Source organism: Schistocerca serialis, chromosome 7 (genome assembly GCF_023864345.2).
Source record: "Schistocerca serialis cubense isolate TAMUIC-IGC-003099 chromosome 7, iqSchSeri2.2, whole genome shotgun sequence".
Lineage (NCBI taxonomy): Eukaryota > Metazoa > Arthropoda > Insecta > Orthoptera > Acrididae > Schistocerca > Schistocerca serialis.
Genome location: NC_064644.1, coordinates 549,431,004 through 549,453,450, shown reverse-complemented (window position 1 = coordinate 549,453,450; position 22,447 = coordinate 549,431,004). Strand labels below are relative to the sequence as shown.

Here is a 22,447-nt window from a genome sequence, read left to right as displayed (position 1 = left end):
TTGGCATGAGAATGTTAAATGAGTCAATATGTTTAATTTAATGTTACATCTCTTTCATTTACAATTACTACTGAGATAAAAGGGAACCTTATTATGAATTGTATAACATTAGTGATTGATTATACAGACACTCTGCTGGATTCATCAAGTTCAAAGGCAATTTATTGTGAATTATAGAACATTAGATAATGAAACAGAAAGACAAATTAAAACTGGTGCAGCAAAATCTTAAAAATGTGATAAACATTCTGTATATATCTGTTAAAAATGCATTATGTGATTAAAAAGTTTTTTATGTAAATGCTTATTTTGTCTACTTTTACATTATTTGTTATTATCTTGTAAGGACTTAATATTAATTAATAATCAAAGATTTTGGTTCTAGTACATTTTATAACATTTTGTAGTAGAGACGGATTTTTTTGGGTTGCTGTATAATTCATATTTTCTTCCCATGTTATGTCTGCAGTGTGTTCCGCTTATTTCATAGTGAGAAGGATTATCATTTATGAAGGGCACAATTGGAAAGATATATAGTGAGGTAGTGGCAGGTGTGAAAATTACCAAACTATCAGTTTAACAAGTCACAGTTGCAAGATACTAGCATGAATCCTTTACAGAAAAATGGAAAAACTGATAGAGGCAACCTTGGGGAAGATCAGTGTGGATTCCAGAGAAACTGTGAGGCAATACTGACCCTATGACTACTCGTAGAAGATAGGCTAAGGAAAGGCAAACTTACATTTATAGCATTTGTGGACTTAGATAAAGCTTTTGAAAATGCCAACTGGAATACTCTCTTTCAAATTTTAAAGGTGGTGTGGGTAAAATACAGGGAGAGAAAAGCTATTTACAATTTGTACAGAAATGAGATGGCCGTTATAAGTGTCGAGGAGCATGGAAGGGAAGCAGTGGTTGAGAAGGGAGTGAGACAGGGTTGTACCCTAAACCAAAGTTATTCAACCACTGAACAAGCAGTAAAGGAAACCACAGAAAAATTAATTAGAGTTCAGGGAAAAGAAATAAAAATTTTGATGTTTGTCGATGACATTGTAATTCTGTCAGAGACAGCAAAGGATTTGGAAGAGCAGTTAAATGTAATTGACAATATCTTGAAAGGATATAAGATAAAAATCAACAAAAGCAAAACAAGGATAATGGGATGTAGTCAAAGTAAATCAGGTGATATTGAGGGAATTAGAGTAGGAAATGAGACACTTAAAGTAGTAGATGAGTTTTGTTATTTGCGAAGCAAAATAACTGATGATAGTCAAACTAAAGAGGATATAATATGTAGACTGGCAATGGCAAGAAAACCGTTTCTGAAGAAGGGAAATTTTTTAACATTGAGTATAGATTTGAAATTTTTTAACATAGAGTATAGACTTAAGTGTTAGGAAGGCCTTTCTGAAAGTATTTGTATGAAGTGTTTAGTTTGGACAAGCAAAAAAATAGACACTTGGGCAATGAGGTGCTACGGAAGAATGCTGAAGATTAGTGGGAAGATCACATAACTAATGAGGAAGTACTGAACAGAATTGGGGAGAGGAGAAATTTGTGGAACAACCTGACTAAAAGAAGGGTTTGATTGGTAGGACACATTCTGAGGCATGAAGAGATCACCAATTTAGTACTCCAGGGATCACCAATTTAGTACTGGAGGGAAGTGTGGGGTGGGGTAAAAATCGTAGAGGGAGAAAAATGGCTCTGAGCACTATGGGACTTAACATCTGTGGTCAGCAGCCCCCTAGAACTTAGAACTACTTAAACCTAACTAACCTAAGGACATCACACACAGCCATGCCCGAGGCAGGATTCGAACCTGCGACCGTAGCAGTCGCGCGGTTCCGGACTGAGCGCCTAGAACTGCTAGACCACCGCGGCCGGCCGTAGAGGGAGACCAAGAGACAAACACAATAAGCAAATTTAGAAGGACGTAGGTTGCAGTAATTACTTGGAGATGAAGAGGCTTGTACGGGATAGAGTAGCATGGAGAGACGCATCAAAGTAGACTTTGGACTGAAGACGACAACAACAACAACAACAACAACAACAGTGACAGTGCTCAGTATCCCCAATTGATTTAAAATGCTGTGGCAAAGGATACCTCATAGCTCTCCACACATAACACTAATAACTTCTTATGGTTAAATACTTTTTTCATTGCCAATAAATTCCCCCAATAACTCAAAAGTGAATGGATAGAACCAAAATAGGATAACTTTGAGACACTGTTTTCAGTCCTTATAACAAATGTTACGAGGATGTTACTCCCCCAGTTAACCCTGCAATCAATATGACCACCTAATAATTCCACTGAATGTCATGTGCAATAAAAATCTCCTGTTGGCTTTTATGGCTAGAACTGAATACAATATAGCTGTTTTTCTGAGGTTTGTTGCTAGTGAGTTCGTTATGCATAAGTACAGATCATCTGTGAGCGATTGATTGACATAGGCATCTACGTTAGTGGATGTTTTGTTGTGTATTGCAATACATATTGCATACCTTGTGAAGTGGGTTGCTTTGTTGGAGGACAGAGGTAGGTCATTGATACATATGAGAAATAATAGAAACCAAGTAAAGATCCTTGTGGTATTCCACAATGTGTTGTTCCCCAGTCAGACACTGCTGTGCCCAAAAATTTCATAATGGCTAAAACTTTATTGTGCTACCTGTTCTGTAGATAAGATTTTAGCCACTTATACAGCTGTCACCAGTCCTCTGATTCCACAAGAGACATTCTGCTCAAAACGCAATGTGTTTCTCATCAATAGCCACATTCTCTCCAGGATTCTACACGTTCGACTGCCATACTTATCTTGCTATGATGGGATAAGTTAACTTGCCTGACTGAAGTAAAACAGGATTCTTTTGTATGGCATTGTCACTGCAAACCCCTCAGTCCTCGACTATGTCCCATAAGAGTTGTCAAACTATCCATGAACTTTTGTAATGTGCATATTATTATACATAACAGTTCCATCCATTAATTTATCATCAAAGTAGAGGTAAGAGAATTGTGCTTGAGTGTTTAATGCATTAACCAGGCCAAAGCTCGTAGTTTATCAAAAGTAAAGTTATGACTCTTCATTCTTTACTTGTGACTAACAGGTTTTGTCTGTTTAACTGGTCATTAGGATTCTATAGTATCAAACATGCTCAAAGACTCACAAGTTGGAGAAACAATCACATCTGAATTAATACAATTTTTCTCATGTTTCCAGCAACAGTGTTAAGTGGTCAAATATATACTAGTTTTTAGATGAGTGCTCATTGGGCATTGCCAAGTAGTCAGCACTTGACAATGGCCGAAAACATTCATCTGGAAGATAGTGGGTGGAATTGTTATGTATACTGGTGTGCACATTTGAAAGTTCACAGATAGTGTGACAAATTATATGATGCACTATGAGGGGATAATGCTTTTTCTGGGTGTGAGATCAGCCACCACTTGATGGTGGCCAAGGAACACTCATCCGAAAGCTCATGGGTATTTTACCACTTGATGCTTGAGAAAATTTTATTGGTTTATGTCAGCCTGAGCCCATATGCTTGTACATTTTCATTTATATCAACATAGTTGTTGGAGTCTTCATCGTCAGCTAAGAGCAGCAGTGCCATAATTTACTCTTCTGTAAAAAAAATCTTGGACTTTCTATGAAAGGATGAGGGGAAACATGGTGAGGACTTTCTACACCTACAACAAACACTTGCTGAACACACAACTAGTCAATACACTGATACAGGTAAATTTGCATATGTAATGAAAAATACAAGTATTACTTGTATTGTGTCAGTTTGCTTAAATACACAGCTACAGAGGTGGTTGTGTTGGGTTGAACTATGCAGTTCACAGAGAAACTGTGAGACAGACAACGATTTTAAATACAGGACATGAGAAAGGCTGAGAACAGAGTAATTTACATGATATTGGCTGCATTTGTACATTGTCTTTGTGAGAATTAGCAACAGGAGAAATGATACTTGCGAGCATTTAAAAGTTTGAAGAAGTCTGGTACACCTGGTTTACTTATAATGAAATGAACTTTCAAAATATACTATGTGTTGATAGAAAAAATGATGATGAATAACTTGTTTTTAGCAGAAACAGCATTTATTAACCTTGTAAACAAAGTGTTCTTTACAAAAATGGGACAAAAATGCTTCTCAACTTGACATACATGCATCTAAAAAAGCAAAACGTGTATTGCGACATAGTTTTTGTTTGATGTGTTCCACAGCTGTGATAAATCGTAGAAATGACATATTGTAACATGTGAAGCTGCTGAATAATTTAGTTGTACTTGTACAACTTGTACTGAAAAATGATCTCCAACTGAAACCTGCTGTACAACTATAAACAAATTATTCAGTTGCTTCACATGTTATAATAAGTCATTTCTACAATGTATTTCAATGTTGCTGTATACCGTATTAATGAGTAATCTCGAGTATTTTCTCTATATTTACGTTTTTTGAGAGCAGTTAGCATCTGCTGTAGAACTTGTCAAGGGTTCAAGCCAGACATTGCATGGCATTAGCTCATGTTGTCATATCTTACTGGGAAGTCCTGGGTAGAATACAAATACTGGAAGGTTAAAAATATCCTGTAAATGTATCTGAGGTGCTAGATTGTCAACAGGTGCATAAACGTGATTGAGACTGTTGTCAAGATTTTGTTCAGTGTCGTTCCTCAAGAGTGAACTGACAAATAACCACCACCACCACCTCCAGACAGTTACTTTCAGGAAATATTTCCTAACATTTAAATTAAGGACTAAAGTAAATAAAATATAATAAAAAACGGTAGAAAGCTTAAAGAAAAGAGGAAGACCAAAGGAGAAGTGAATCGGCCGTGTTTGAGACAACTGGAGATGGAAACAACTGATGGATGGTGACACATGGGACAGTGTGAATTGTAAGAAAATACCAAACATTGACCTTTTGTGTGTGTGTGTGTGTGTGTGTGTGTGTGTGTGTGTGTGTGTGTGTGTGCGTGTGCGTGCGTGCATGCGTGCGTCTGGGGAAGGACTTTGTGTGAAAGATAAGCACCTATTTCAATCCTATTTATGCACCTGTTGAGTGTACAGTGCATCATCTGTGCACAGAATGGTTACTTTTATTCATCTAATTTTCAACATCTAACATTTTATTTTGTTATAGTCTTCAGTCCGAAGATTGATTTGCCATATTAATGTAACCTGCATGTCACTTTCATCTTAGAATAACTGTACAACTTGTTTGCAGTAGAACCTTCTAACTGTAGTCAAACCTTGATCTCCCTCTACAATTTAACTCATCACACTTCCCTCCATTACCAGAGCACATTCCCTGATGCCTTATGATTATAATGCATGCTTCTAAAATATCTCTTCTTTTAGTCAAGATGTGACATGAATTTATTATCTCTCTGATTGTGTTCAGTACCTCTTCTTTAGTTATCCAACCTACCCATCTCATCTTCAGCAGTCTTATGCAGAACCACTCTTCACAAGCTTCTGTTCTCCAGACAGTTTACCGAGCGAGGTGGCGCAGTGGTTAGCACACTGGACTCGCATTTGGGAGGACGACGGTTCAATCCCGTCTCCGGCCATCCTGATTTAGGTTTTCCGTGATTTCCCTAAATCGTTTCAGGCAAATGCCGGGATGGTTCCCTTGAAAGGGCACGGCCGATTTCCTTCCCAATCCTTCCCGAACCCGAGCTTGCGCTCCATCTCTAATGACCTCGTTGTCGACGGGACGTTAAACACTAACCACCATCACCACCTCCAGACAGTTACTTTCAGGAAATATTTTCTAACATTTAAATTAAGGAGTAAAGGTACCAACTCACTGAGTAGTAGAAATGATTATTCATCTAAAGGCACATAAACAAGACTGAGAACTTTGCTGGTTTCCAGACAGATCCTTATCCAGAACTATAGAGATATACATGCACACATATATTCGTTTCTAATTAATTTTTGTCCATATCTGGCAGCTGTGACTTATTAAAATGATAGTTCAGTACCTGCCTTATTTGGAACTGGAATTATTACAGCCTTCTTTAAGTCTGAAAAGATTTTGCCCATCTTGTATATTTTGAGGAACGTAATATACTCCAGGTGCCTTGTTTCAACATTGGTCTCTCAGTGCTCGGCCAAATACTTCTTGCAACATTGTATGTCCCATCTCATCTTTATCTTCTTCCTCATCCCTTTCCATAATATTCCCGTAACTTGTTGTTGTTGTTGTTGTTGTTGTGGTCTTCCGTTGTGAGACTGGTTTGTTGCAGCTCTCCATGCTACTCTGTCCTGTGCAAGCTTGTTCATCTCCCAGTATCTACTGCAACCTACATCCTTCTGAATCTGTGTAGATTTCTCCTGTAGCCATTTCTGCTTTACCATTTTGCACTTCTTTTATCTCGGTTTTAAACGTCTGTAACCCCTCATCTGCTTCATTTGATGCATTTTTATATTTTGTCCTTCTGTCAGTTAAATTCAATACCCCATGTGTTATTGAAGGATTTCTTCTACCTGGCTGTGTTTGACTATACACTGGAGGTATGAATTAAAACACGCCTTCAGTCACAACTTTTCATGTTTTATTAAGTACATGATGCATTTCGGACCCTGTGGGTCCATCATCAGTGGTAATGTGTTTTAATGCATGCTTTATGTTTTTTCTTGAATGAGGTGAAATGCATATTCCTGTCACCAAAAGGTTTGATATTAGATTATGAAATTTGTAAGTCAAATGCAGAAAATATGTGCGAAATAGTGGGAAAGATGAACAGTGTAAACTTACCACATAACCCAAGAAAAGCATTTTTAAAGTTTTAGTATGAGCTAATAAAACACGAAAAGTTGTGACTGAAGGCATTTTTTAATTCATACCTCCAGTGTATTGAATACAGTCATGTTTGAAGCTGAGGAACAGGGATAAAATTAAATTTTGTTTGACTAGTTATTTTTCTGTCACCTTTGCTGTTTCATCTCTCAAAACTACCCATTCATCTTCTATTGTATTTCTTTTCTCTGTTTCAGTGAGTTGTCACATAGTGTTCCCTTTGAAATTCTCCACAATAAGAGTTTCTTTCAGCTTATCCAGGCCCCATCCCTCTCAAATTTCTTCAGTTTTAATCTGCAATTTAGATTATAGTCAGCATCTGCATCTGCTGCTGCAGTGTATTTAAAACTAATCGAAACTTCTGACAGTTCATGAACATGCATGAACAGGTGATGATAAGCCAGGCTTACTCTATGCGAAACGTGTCAAGCTCACTTGACTGTGTGAACAGGAAGCAGTGAAAGCGGGCTGGACTGCAGTCTTTGTCAAATGATTTTAAAGAAACTATTTGGTAATGAACTCTGATTCTCACACATCTTATGGCTTAATGTGTCATCTTCAAGGTGACTGCCTATCATTTTGTTAATGATCATAGTTATTGTGGTATTTCAGTATTAGATAAACTACTGCAAGTAATTCTTAAAGTTTGCAGTGAAAAATAGGGGTTACTATGAATTACCGTTTGGTGCTTATTAGGTTGCTGCATATGAAATTTAGATAACATATTGAATTATTCTTTAAACTTGAAAGGATATCTCTATCTGTCTCCAGTGTCGAGAAAGTGGAATGTACATAAAGCGCTCTGTCACAAATGTATGCTCCAGTGAGACACTCAGAACGAAATTTTCATATATCCCTCATATTTCATAAACAGTCTGAGATATTGAAACAATGTTTTGGGAAATGATAGCACACAAAGAGGAGAGTATTTTGCCATATCATTAACATACAAACTTCTATATGTGCCATGATATTCAAACAACAATTATTAGTACAACACCAAAAACATTGCAGAACACTTCAGTGCCAGACAATACCACTTTACAATGAGAGCTGATGAACACAGATGAATCTAATGCACGAGACTATATTGTACTGTTTATCCATGGTGTGGCAACAGGGGTGTTTTAACAACTGAACTGCTGGCAGCATGGTAAGGAAAGCCAGCCTGCCATTGCTGTTACTTGGGCAAAGGCTTTGTGTCCCTTCTGGTAAGCCAAACATCAAAACTTGCAACTAATTTTACCACAATACATAAATGTTTTGCACTTTAAAATCTGAATCGGTGTGAAGCCTAAGGTCTTCAGATCTCTTCCAAGAATACAATATTCTTTCATGATTCTTAAAACAAGTGTTCAATGATTAAATTGTATTCTGTACAAAATCCTACCACACAGCTTCCCCTTTGAATTATTTCCCTTGCTTCATGATCTACAACTATTTTTTCTTCTCTTCCTTTTTGTATTTTCAAATTCCACTCACTCATCACAATGAAATTTTTGTCCCCTTAACGATCTGACTCATTTCTTAAAACTCATCATGCATTCGTCATTTGCAAAGCTACTACGTATGTAAACTTCCAATACTGTTGTGGATGTTGGCCGTGTGTCTGGCTTGGCTATGATACTACATTCACCATCGTGTTTGCAGTAGCATTTCTATACACGGTATCTGAGTTAAACATATAATAATATAAAATGTAGTAACTTGAGGTGTAATTGAGATATTTATTGACGGTTCCCTTCTACAAATATGGTAACTCAAAAATGTTTTCTGTGTTTGCTTGCGACAGTTGGTACTGCGTGCACATCTGTGTAAGTGCTATGCTCATGTAAACTCACGTCATGAGTCATGTGGACTGCACAGCAGAATGCGTTCTATGTGCTTTCTCTCACGGACCTAAAGTTGCTTACACTGCTACAACATCGTTTTCAGTGTATGTATGGATTGCAACCAACTGACGATGTTCCCAATTATATAACAATCAAGAAATGGGACAAGCGGCTTCAGGAAACTGGGAGTTCACTTTCAATGTTGGGCCACCACACCAAGCACACAGTTAAGAGGCTACTGTTGAAAACCGTTATGACCCTCCAGTGGAGTCCACATAAGTAAATCCAACAAGCAAGTAGGCAGCTACAGTAGCCTCACTCGGCAGTACACGCTGTCATCCATGAGAGACTGCAGCTACATGTGTACAGGCTACAGCTTCATCTTGAAATCAGGCCTGAGGACAGGCGATGATGGGAGGCATTTGTGGAGCCAATCCTGACAAAAATAGTTGAAAACGGTATTCATTGATTTCGTCTCCTTTCTCAGATGAGGCTACATTCCACACTTCTAGCACGATAAACACACACAGTTGTCATGTGTGGGGAATTGAAAGACCCCCCCCCCCCCCTCCCCCGTGTACTGGTGTGCTGTAGATTGTTGAAGGACAGGGTTATAGGCCCATCTTCTTTCGTGGAGCCTACAGTAAATGCAGTAACACACATAGACATGTTGCTGTGCTATGACTTTCTCATGATGTGATCTTTCAACAAGATGATGCAGCATGCCATTTTGTGAACATTATGAGGGCATTCTTGAATCATGAGTTTCCAGATTGCTGGATTGGAAGAGATAGCCCAATTGCTTGGTCTCATAGAAGGCTAGCCGTTATGTGACTTAATTTTTTTCTGTGGGTGTTTATCAATAATCAAGTGTACCAGACACCAGTTTGTAATCTACCAGATCTGCGCCATCGCATTTGTGCAGGTTTTAACAGCCCTCCTCATTCCATTGGCATAACTAATAGAAAAACCAACTAATACAGCAAATATAAGCATTTAATAAAAATACAACTGTTTGTGTGATAACATAAAATGAGCAAGTGGCTGTTAAAAACAATATATGTTGATATGTTGCTTAACTTTTGTTCTCATTGATGTAGAATTCTTCTTTGGCAGGTTTTCTACTTCAGTGCTCTTGCTTCCTACAAGAGGGATGGATTATTGCTTTTATATTTGTACAGTGAAATGACTCAGGAACTGAAATTTCACTTCCATTTTTTAATGTGTGTTGATCCATTCACTTCACAGTACTGAATAATTTGCATACTTTGGAGGAAACATTTACAAAAGCCAATATTCAATACAGCTCAACAAGCTTGCAACCATTTCATTCCTTCGTAACCGTGCAATACTAGATTCTGGAGTCCAACCAACAACAACTACAACTACCGCTACAACTGCGTCACAACTCCTTGCTACAAACACAAATCAGCTAGTGCTGGGATACATGAAGTCACAGTACAGAGATGTGTGTACACATTGACCTTTACATCTGAGGAGTCTAACACAGTTTACTACATCTTATTAAATGTTTTCAGAATAAATCATATAAATACAAATAATGACAATATTTTCAAATCATAGTCACAATTTTATCTTTTTGAGTGATAATAAGAAACAATAAGTGTTACTTTAATAGATTATTGTGAGGGTCATTACATTCACCTGCATAGTATTGTAATCTCCAGTACTTCATGAAAAACATGGTGTGTTGAGCAGTTCCATTACAATAGCCCACCAATAATTTTGTAAGCTGCACATGTGAACAAAATCATAACACCAAAATAATGGAACTGTACAAAGTTGTGTTTGACAAATATTAAAGCAAATTACTTTCCGTACTGAAGTGTATTTGACTTACACAGGCTCAGTGGTGATTTAGTGTTGTTTCAAACACAATTACATAAAAACAAACTTTTTCACATAAGAAAATGATTAACTAAAACTTGACATGACAATTAAATGTTGAAGTTTTTTGATAAAATGACATTGTTTGCGTTTGACTTAGAAAGCCCCATTACATCTTTCAGTGTTTATAACAACAGATTAGTACATTTTTCCACTTAATAACAAGAAAATGGTACAAATGCCAAACCTTTTTTCCTCCACTACACTTTGTCTTTTCCACATCCAAGGTATTACATCATCATCTTACTTTGAATGCATCAGTTCTTTTTCACAACTTGCTTTGGTAAAATTTTCTTTTATATCATTGGGAATGCTTTTCACTGCTTGGTGTAGCAGAATGTCCTTAACATGAGTGTGATGTCAGCTATGAAAAACATCAATAATTAGTTTCTGGTGACAATTACCAGCTTTGCATAGGTAAATGGGTATCAGTTGCAAATACATGGGATTGATTTAATTACTGGAAGTAGTACTCAAACATAAACCTTTTCTCAAAGCAAAACACACTGACAAAAAGAACAGATCAGAGTCAACAACAATATACATATTAGTATAGTGCATAAAATACAATTCAAAAGAATATAGTTGTAATATCATCATTTAAATACGTACAAAGACATATTGTTAAAATGTGATTGTGCCTCTAACAACAGCATAAAAATTTTATCATTGAAAATTTGTGCAAAATTTAACTCTGAATACCAGAAAAGGTAAAACTGAAGATTAGTATGTGTATTCACACATACTTGGCAACTTATTCTGAGACTGTAATGAAAATTCCTGTAGTGTGCAATGTATTGTACACATAATTAAATTACTAACAAAGACCAGCAGATTATAAGATAATTTACAGGATAAATGTTTACATCATAGTTTTTGTTCATTCAATTAGAAGAGAGAGAATAAAAATAAAAAGAGATAATGTTAATAGATTTAACGGTAGAGAAAGGGGATGTAACACAGAAAACGAGGAGGAAAATGTCCTACAAGAGCTTGAGGCTCTGTGCTCACCAGGCTCATCATGTATGAATGGATGTTCATTCCTTTGGAGACTCATTTTTCATCATCATAATACATAGTTGACATATTGCAAACAAAGTAATGGCAACAGTAATAGTAATTACATACAGGTACATAAATCTGATGACTTTGAAATGAATTTTTCAGTTTGATTGGTACAAGAAAAACGTTCAATTCTTTTTCCAGTGAGAAACTTTTTTCTTTTACCTTCAAACAATGGAAAATCAAGGATGCAATGTAACAGTATTATGAGAAGGGAAGTTGCTACTCACCGTGTAGTGGAGATACTGAGTTGCAGATAGGCATAACAAAAAAAAACTTTCACAATTGAAACTTTGGGGCCATTAGCCTTTGTCAATAATAGACACACACACACACACACACACACACACACACACACACACACACACACACACACACACGTGCGTTCTCAGGCAACTGTGTGTGTGTGTGTGTGTGTGTGTGTGTGTGTGTGTGTGTGTGTGTGTGTGTGTGTGTGTGTGCGCACGCGCGCGCGCGCGCATAAGTGTCTATTGTTGACGAAGCCCATGTTAAAAATCTTATTTAGATCATCAGTTAACATGTTTAACATTTTAGACTTTTCATGTGATTTGACTAGTACATAATCCCTAAATTTAAATGTTGACAGTTTTATGAAAAGGATAATATTGTCATTATTCCATCCTGGATTTTCCATTGTTCATAAAGTTTGTTGTTTTTACTTTACCATCTTTCATGTTTTTCCCTGTTTTCTCATAGTTTCTTTGACACTTTTCTCGTGTTCCTATGCAGACATACCTGTACATGGTGAATACTCAAGTAATTCAGAAAGTATATTTACTGGTCTGTGCGAAACATCTCAAAAGGTGAAAATCACATAGAACTGTGTTGTTCTCTGCTGGATTTGACAATGGATTGTAAACTGATATTAAAACATGTTTAATTGCTCATCTTTCTATAAAAGACTTCCAGTTCTTTGACAAAAACTGTGAACTATTACCTGGTAAAATAACTTTTGGTTTCCATACATTCTTGAAGTAATATTTTTCAGCATTTGAAATGATTTCTTTGCTCGCAGCTTTCCTTGGTAAAAACATCAAGCATGACAAAAATATAAATGTCCACCTTTACTTTTTAGTAAAGCTCCACAGAAATCTACAGGCACTAAGTCCGAAGGTTTCCCAGGAACAATTTCTCCTTGATATGTCCCGTTACTTACCTTAACTCACTGACACGTACCACAGGTTGATAGTTCTTTTCTTACCTCTTAACAATATTGTAAAAATAAACATTTTCCTGTATTTTGCAGATATTTGTGGATTCCAGAATGACCGTAGCTTGAATGTGTGTATCTAATTAGTCTCTCTGCTTCCTCTTCTGGCCAACATAATTTCCAGTTTTCAGAATCTGCATAAGTTCTTCTAAACCATATTCCTTTGAATATGTTTTAATATTTGTCTAATTTCTCATATTTTTTTTTACCTAAACAACTTTTTACTAGCCACCAGTTGGGATCATGATTTTGACTTCTCCTAATTTTGTTGTATATAGACCTAACAATTTTTTCATCATGTACGGCTTTCATATATCTGATCTTAAATTCTTTTACCTTGTCCTGATCGGAGGTCTCATTAATTCCTCCTAATGGCATTCTTGACATAGCATCTGCAACAACATTTTTGTTCTACGTTATTAATTTTACTTGAGAGGTGATGTACTTCACTATGTAATATTTTTATTTCCTGATATAAATTCAAGAGGTGTTGTGTAGTTTGGTCCTGAAACTTTTGCAACATTTTTATGTCCTGTCCCAGATTTGAGAATCCTTAATCGAGTTAGTTTGTTCAACTGACTGTCCTATTGTTTTTAAAGTTTTTCCATTTTGGATTTGAGAGTTCTCCATAAACTGACCCATATTTGTCAACATATTTTGCAATCCTAACATTCTCATATCTACTGAATCTGACACTTTCTCTTTATTTTTGAACATATTATCTATCTTTCTTAGTTATGATGCTTCAAATGAATGATTTCCTTTTTTAATTTTTACATCTCCCCTGTCCAACATTTCCTCACTGTCCCCCACCTGTCCTGATTCTAACTTTGGCTCAAAAAGGGTCATTTTTGATTATTAGCCATCACATGCAAACCAAACCAAAATAAAGAAAATAATCAATTTTTTACTTAAACTCCACTCCGTCGTTGACCAAGTTGAAAATTGGTGATATTGTTCACTGTATTTTTGTCCATTATTTTATTGCATATCCTTTGTTTGGAAAGCAATTTTCTTTTTGCATTAGTCAACAATTAGTAATATTTCTGTTTTCCTGCAACATGCGTAACATTTCTACTCACCAAGAGGTGGCAGGACACACACATAAAAGAATGTTATAATTAGGCAAGTGTTTGAAGCCAGTGGCTCCTCCTTCAGGCAGAAGGGTTGAAGGGGAAGGAGGAGGGGTGAAGGAAAAGGACTGGAGAGGTGTAGGAAATGGGATAGGTTTAGGAAAAGTTACCAGAACTGCAGGTCAGGAGAGACTTACTGGACAGGATGAGGAGTCTTTTCTTCTCATCCCGTCCGGTAAGTCTCCCCTGACTCATGGTTCTCGATGTCTTTTTTGAAATCTATCTCTTTTCCTAGACCTCTCCTGTCGTTTTCCTTCATCGCTCTTCCTACCCCTTCAAGCTTTCTGCCTGAAGAAGGAGCCACTGGCTCCGAAAACTTGCCTAATTACAACCTTCTTTTATGTGTGTTTTCTGCCACCACTTGATGAGTAGATTTGTCATCTATTCATCCCATTATACTGTCAAAAACTGATTGTTTTCATTGTTGTACATAACATTTCATCCAGTACGGAGCCCACAGGTTTTAACATGCCTCCTCGATCTGTTGGCATCAACAATACAAAAACCAACTAATATAGCAAATATAGGCACTTAATTAGCATTGATCAGAAGTCTATACAATAATTACTTTGCAGTTATAAAGACAAATGCTGGCATGTCTGATTCCTTCATAGTATCAAAAGGTGTGAGACAGGGTTGTGTCCTATCTCCACAACTATACAACTTCTCTGCAGAACATGTCATTAGGAAAGCTCTTGAAGGTTGGACCGAAGGCATCTCAATCGGTGGGAGAACTATCAACAATCTTCATTTTGCTGATGACACTGTGATTTAGCCAACAGGGAAGATGAACTTGCTGAGATACTAACAAGTATAAAGGACATTAGTCTAGCATGTGGATTAGACATCAACCTCAGCAAGTCCAAACTCATGATAATTGATCGAGGACAACAGATCCAGGTCACAGGTTGATTAAAGGAACTGGAAGTCGTGCATTCCTTCATCTATCTTGGGTCAACCATCTGTAGCACGGGAAGTTGTGAAGATGAGATAAGAAGACAGATCACGCTAGGGCGAGTTGCTCTGAAGAAGCTCACCAAGATCTGGTAGAATGTAGCAATAACAAATAGCACAAAGATCCGGCTAGTTGAAACACTCGTGTTTTCTGTCTTCTTTTATGAGTGCGAAACATGGACACTCAAGGCCAGAGACAAACAGCGCATTGATGTGTTTTAGCTTTGGTGCTGGCATAGGATGCTGCACATAAAATGGACTGAAAGAACAACAAATGAGTCCATTATTGAACAACTTGATACCTCCAGATGCCTTTCTTCTCGAGTCACCAAAAAAAATTTTCCAGTTCTTTGGCCATAATGTGAGAAGAGAGGAGAAAATCTAGAGAAAATAATCTTACAAGGAAAGATTGAGGGCATGAGACCAAGACAAAGAGCAGCGAGCAGATGGCTAGATCAAATCAAGATGATCTCTGATCTTCTTCTTCAGCAGACACTAGGAGAAGCTGGCAACCATCCGGGATGGAAGTGCTTGGTTCATGGCGTCATGATGCTCAGCAATGAGCACGATGAGTTATGATGATGATGATCATGATGATGATGATGATGAGGCTCTTAATAATAATACAACAGTTTGTGTAGTAATACAAAATGAGCAAGTGACTGTTAAAAACAATATACATTACTTAACTATTGTTCTTGTTGATGTACAATTCTTCTTTGGCAGGTTGTCTAGCTTCATGATTCTACTTCCTACAAGAGGGATGGGTTATTGCTTTTATATTTGTACAATGAAATGTAAGAAGGAATCAAGAATTGAAATTTCATTTAAATTTTTAATGTGTGTTGATTCATTCACTTCACAGTAATCAAAGTACTTTGCATAATTCGAAGAAAACATTTATATAAGCCAATATTCAATACAGTTCAACATGCAACCATGTCATTCATCTTAATTGTATAATGCTAGATTCCAGAAGCCAACCAACTGTGTCATCACACAGCTACAACTGATTCACAACTGCTTGCTACAGATACAAAGCAACAAGCACAGCAATACATAAAGGCACAGGACAGAGATATGTGTATACACCAATCTTTACAAATAATAACTATATTTTGAATCATAATTACAATTTTATCACTTTGAGTGATAATAAGAAATGATAAGTGTTATATTAACAGTGTATCATGAGGGTCATTACTTTCACCTGTGTAGTGTCGTAATCTGCAATATTTTGTGAAAAGAGGTGTGTTTAGCAGTTCCATTATAACCTATTGGAAATTTTATGCCAGCAGTGCTATAACACACATAGAGAGAAGTGGAATGTAGATTAGATGTCTGTTGCACCACTGATTATTTGTGGGTGTATCGAGATATATTATGTGTGTAAAAAAAAACCTTTTTTGAGTTCCCATACTTGTAGAAATGTATCATCAGTAAATATCTCAGTTACTTGTCAAGTTATTACATTTTATATTGTTATGTGTTTATTCTGGACACGCTGTATTTTTATTCATTAGTAGACTTACTCCTGCATTATTCCCATTTAATTTTGTGTTGATAAAACTGTACTGATCTGGCAAGCAGTCCTGTACTTCTTGCCACTGCCTTTCAGTAATTCCCACTATAATTATTCAGTAATTCAAACTATCTGTTGTCCTTTTTAAATTCTTTGACCTACCTAACAGATTAAAGGATCTTAACATTCCATGCTCTAACATGTAACACACCAGATTTGTTTTTCCAGGTGACGACCTCCTTGAAGGGCTTGCCTGGAGATTTAAGTGTTGGACTATTTTACTTCTGAAATATTTTGCCCTAGAGAATGCCAAAGGGTTCCATATCCTTGTAAAATGTAATGGCTATAATTTACCCTTGCTTTCAGTTGTTTGCAGCACCATAATAGCGAGGTCATATTGGCTACTGTTATAAGGCCAGACTGTTATCCCTGATAAGGCTGCTGCTCCTCTTTGGAAACCATAAGTTAGTCTGGCCTCTTTGTAGACACCCCTTCATTGTGGATGTACCTACGACACAGCTATCTGTATCTTTGAGGCATAGAAGCCATCCGACCATGACACAGTCCATGGTTCATAGCTGTGCTAGATAGGATTAAGATGACACTTGTGCCTTGGACATTTTGCTCCTCTAATTGTTGGCCAACTATATTCTTTGTTAGTGGGTTTTGTCATTGGCAGAAATGCTTTGTTCTCCTTTTGTGCACAAATTGTCCTATGGTATCGCATATTGATACCACGCCACAGTCATCATAGCAGTGGTACTACAAGTTTTCCTGAGCTGCCGATAGTGATCTTGTGGGATCCGTCAGACCCAACGGAGCACACCCACTGACCCCATGCCTCTAGAGGCTCAATACTTTGAGCAACTTCTGCTGCCACAATGTGGGATGGCCTGTGGTAGTGGCTCAGCCCACTCGCACTCAGAGCCACTTTGCAGTGTAATGCTACACAGATGCCGTGTGGTTGCCACTCCATCTTCATTATTCGTGCATTGGTATAGAGAAACTTTTCTTTGTGGGCGCTGTGATAGCTGGACTTCATTTCTTGTTACATCATTTGTAATGAATCTTTTTGCTAATCGTTTCTGCTCCTGTTCTGCTTTTCTTTGACAACAGGTGCCGCGTCATTCTGTTGCTCACTTTTCCTTGCCATTGTTCACGATGTTGTACACAACACATCCAAGATGGTAATTCAATGTATTACCAAAGAACTTGTGTCCAATAATGATTAATCATCTTTGTCCTTTCATAGGTCTTTCAGTTTTGGGAACAGGAATAAGTCACAGGGGGCAAATCCAGTGAATATGGTGGCTAAGGCATGATTGTCGTGTTGTTTTTGACAAAAAATCTCTCACAAGCAACGATGAATGAGCGAGTGCATTGTCATGATGCAGAAGCCATGAATTGCATTTCCGCAGTTCCGGATGTTTTTTGCATATTTCTTCTCAAAAACTGCACTTAACATCAAGGTAATACTACTCCTTATTGATAGTACGACCTAGAGGCAAAAATTCATGTTGCACTACACCACAGTAATAATAATAAAAAATAAAAAATAAATAAGAAAAGTGAGCAGAACTTTGACGTTTGATTGAACTTAGTGTGCTTTTTTTGGTCTTGGCTCTCCAGGATGCATCCATTGGGATGATTGGGCTTTGTTTTCAGTGTCATAACCATAAACCCATGTTTCATCACCAGGTATGACCCTTTTGACCAAATCAGGTTCATCATTGCTGTCATTCAAGAGCTCCTGAGCAGTGCTCGTGTAACAGTTCATGTGATCAAAATAGAAAAGTTTTGGAACAAACTTCACTGACACACATCTCATGCTCAAAACATATGAAAAAATTGCATGACACAAGCCAACCGAAATGCCAACATCCTCAGAAACTTCTCTTACTGTAATTTGATGATTTTACAAAACAACTTGCTTCACAGCTTTGATGGTATCATCTGTTGTTGATGTGTTGGGGCATTCAGAGTGAGGTTCATTGTTGGCATCTTCTCCACCATCTTGGAAGAGCTTGTACCACTTGTAAACATTTTTTTACTTAGAGCAGACTCACTGTATGCCACTGTCAACATTTCAAGTGTTTTAGAGCACTTGATTCCATTTTTTGCACAAAATTTGATTCAAATTCTTTGCTACATTTTTTATAATAATCGAAACTCGCTGAACACATGAAAAAACACGTCTAACCTTTCTATCTGTCAAAAACAAATGAAGTATGCTCTGCACTTGAAACTGTGAACGTATGTTCGGTGCACCAACATAACAAAAAACATCGATAATTCAATGTATGTTGCCCATGCAATTTGAAAAGTTGCCTTATTTTTTGAACAACCTTTGTAGTGTCTACAGAAAATGGAGACTCATCTGTGAAGAGAACTGTAGGCAGTCCTGGTGGTCCCAGTCGCCTACGGTGGACTGGATGGCCGAGCGGTGACCTCTCCAGTTGTCAGGATGCTAGGAAATGGCTGTAGAAGCGTCAGAAACGCCAAAGAAACTTTATTAACTCATAACATCTTTATTCCTGCCGAGTACAATGTGGCTTGGTGATATCAACGACCTTCCCCGAGTCCTCTCTGACTCGTAGTGATGACACCAGATCCGGACTGCGCAGTCTTGCTAGCGCAGCGCCGCGTGCTGTGACGTCGCGGAAGAATGTCCTTACTTCAGCCGCGCGTGGCTGGCGGCGCCCGGCTGAGCGGCAGCTCAGCTGCGGACAGCAAGCTGGTGCGCGTGAAGGCTCTGGGTTGGAGTCCTGGTGCTGTCGGCACGAGAAGCGTTCTCGTAGTGCGGAGTGTACTCTATCCCACTCCGTCTTCTTCCCTGCTCCTCCTGGTGGCTCGTCCGCGGTGGACGGGCGGAACGGGCTGCAGTCCCCCAGCGTCGTCGGCTCACCCGGTTGTGACGGCGGATGCACAGGGCCTAGGCCCCGTACGATCTCGACGACGGCTCACTGATGTGGTCAGCATTGGCGGCGAGCGAGTCTGCCGCAATGTCTGCTAATCCTGGGTTGATGATTGACAGCGGCAGCAGAGAGGACCAGAGCTGGTACTGTCCCCTCATGTCTGCTGCTGGATGGGCCGCCCTTACTGCAACATCTTCTTAATAAAGATTAACATGTCGATCACTGAGCTGAGTGCTACGCAGCGACCCAGTACACATCTAACTGCAAGTCTAACTGCGAGTGCGAGTGCTTTGTTGCTATCCAAGCTGGCATATTTAAAGGAAGCACGAGCGACGTCCTGACGTCATGCTCGTTTGTAATGACCGCATTCGTTTCACTTATACTGCTGATTCATCTGTCGTACTCGGCCCTTAGGTGTTCTTGCGACAGAGTTACGTGTTGCTGTGGCAGACTTAAGCGAAGTTGTGAAATGCAGTACAGCTGACGCTATACCTCTGTCTTGCACTCTACGAAAGTCTTCGTCTAACACAAACCCGCGTGCTAAGCAATTCTCTCTCGCCTGTTGTGTGTAACCAGGCCATTGCCCTTGCGTGACGACACATTCCGATATATGTGGAATCCTCTTAGCTCTTGGCTAACTTACTGCCTCTGGCTCTCGACATAGACAATGAAACTTTGACAATATTCCACGTTTCCAACTCTTTACTATTCCGCGACAGTACAGAACTGTCTAATACTGCTTAGGTACACAAACCAGTGTTATCTTAACCTTAGAATACTATTGGTAGTAGTTGATTCGACAAACATATTCCCCTTCAATAATCCTTTCTCTTGTTGTGGGAGGGAGGGGCACGCTGTCCTCGCAGCGGTGCCTGGTGGATCTAGTTGGCTCTGTGATTCCACTGGTGGAAGTGACCTATGCTGCTCTTCGATCAGGTAAACCCTACTTGGTCACAAAGTTACAACATCAAATCGATGAAGGTATAGGTGTGCACTTCAGTGTTGATGCATCAAAATGACTAATGTTTAATATAGCGGGGGAGGGGGGGGGGGATGGACTCGTCAATGCAACAAACGTTTAGTAATTAGAGACCAACTTGCTATAGGTGTCTGACTGGATGTTTGTTAAAAATTATGTTTTGATTTCAAGTGAGTTGTGGTGCCTATTCCATAACTTTCATTTTCTTTTTAGATTCTGACAAATTACCCAAAACTGAGAGCTATGGATGCAATGGAATCAGATCTTGACATGATGATTCTGATGAATGTCGAAAAAGAAGACGTTGTTTCCAATGACACTATCAACTATGTTGTATCAGATTGGGATGAAGAAAAACTCAATGCAATGGTGGGCCAAATTGAGAAGGAAGCACTTGTTGTGAAAAACAAGAAGGCAAAGCAATCAGCTATTCACTCCAAAAATACTGGCCTGAAAAATGTGCAGAACATAAATAACAAGACTGGTTCAAGGAAGAGGAGTTCCTCAGCAGCTTACCAGATGGCTGTCACAATGTCGTCCTCTGTAGATGACTTCCTATGTATCCTGGTGCCATCTAAAGGTGAGCTAATGTCTAAGACAGGAATGGCCTGGAAAACAAAAGTTTGCATGAAACCATTGGTAAAACACCAGCAATAAATATAGTTCATATTCGTCGAAGACTGACTGCTTCCACTGGGTATAGGTGTGATATTCGAAAATGTTTTGAGTTATTTTTCTCAGATGACATTCTCAATGAAATGCTACTTTGCATGAATGCTGAAATTGCTGAGCAACACACATAGTATAAACCCATAAATTGAACGTTGGTCACCAGCTAAAGCGAGCTGAAAGCTTTTCTGGCCTGCCCTGAAGGTGAATCATATCCCAACGTGCATTTGTTTCAATGAGAGCAGATGTGGTGCCCAGGTTTTGGCTACAACTTCCAGGGCTCTATTCAGTTTTATCATAAGCTGTCTTCGATTTGACTTCAGAACATCACGGGACCCCAATGATAAGCTATCTGCAGTGAGGAAGGTTTGGGAGATGATGCTAGAGAACATGGCGCCTATGTCATTATTGATGAACAACTAGTTGGATTCCGTAGCCAGTTCACATTCAAGATATAAATTCCCAACAAACCTGGCAGATATGGAATGAAAATTGTAATGATGTGTGACAGTGGGACAAAATTCGTGGTACACACAGTGCCACTTTTGGGGAAGGGTATGACCCTGACTGGAATACCAGTGGCAGATATTTTTTTTGTAGAAAAACTCTTTCAATCTGTTGAAGGCTCAAATTGAAATATAACCTTGGACAATTGCTGCATGTCCATTCCGCTTTCAAAGAAGCTTAAGTCTGACTACAAGCTCACTGCCCTGGAGACAATTTGGTTGAACAAGGGGGAACTTCCAGCTGAATTCGTTGATATAAATTTTGAAAACCGGCCTACAGGCCTTCTTCATTTATGATGACAATCTGACGGCAGTTTCCTACAAGCCAAAACAGAACAACCTCGTTTGCATCCTTTAATCCGCTCATTACGATGACCTGCATCCATCCAGACAACCATAAACTGCAGAATATTCTCCAGTACAATGAAATAAATTCTGGCGTTGATACGTTTGACCAGATGTGCCACGCTGCAAATGCCATAAGAAAAACCAAGCGGTGGCCAGTCTGTTAGTTTTACAATATGGTAAATATTGCCTCAATAAACACCTAAATTATTTATATGCACAGTTTGTACAGAGCCCATAGTGTAGAAGCGATGAACAGAATCTGTCTCGCCTGGTTTTCATGTTCTCCATTGCAGGTGCTTTGTCAAAGGAATGGCCCATTGAAAGAAAATATATTGTAGGGCAACATCAGCACATGATGCAGAGAACAGAAAACATGTTGAAGTTACAAACCTCTTTGAACAGTGTCTGAAACAAAAGAAAGAGGAACTCAACCGTTTGCCCATCAATTTTCAATGCAGGTCATGGAGCCGTGTCCATCACCCATCCCTCTCAGCCTAAAGAATGCCACATCTGTAGAGATTCCAGCTATAAGCTGAGAAGTATGACAAAAAGCAACT

General features: G+C 38.5%; 1 protein-coding gene across 1 annotated transcript in view; it reads left to right on the top strand.

The window, feature by feature from the left end:
* The window catches only part of LOC126412412 (nuclear exosome regulator NRDE2), a 160,695-nt gene that overhangs the window by 28,043 nt on the left and 110,205 nt on the right, over window positions 1-22,447 (top strand). The window lies entirely within an intron of this gene.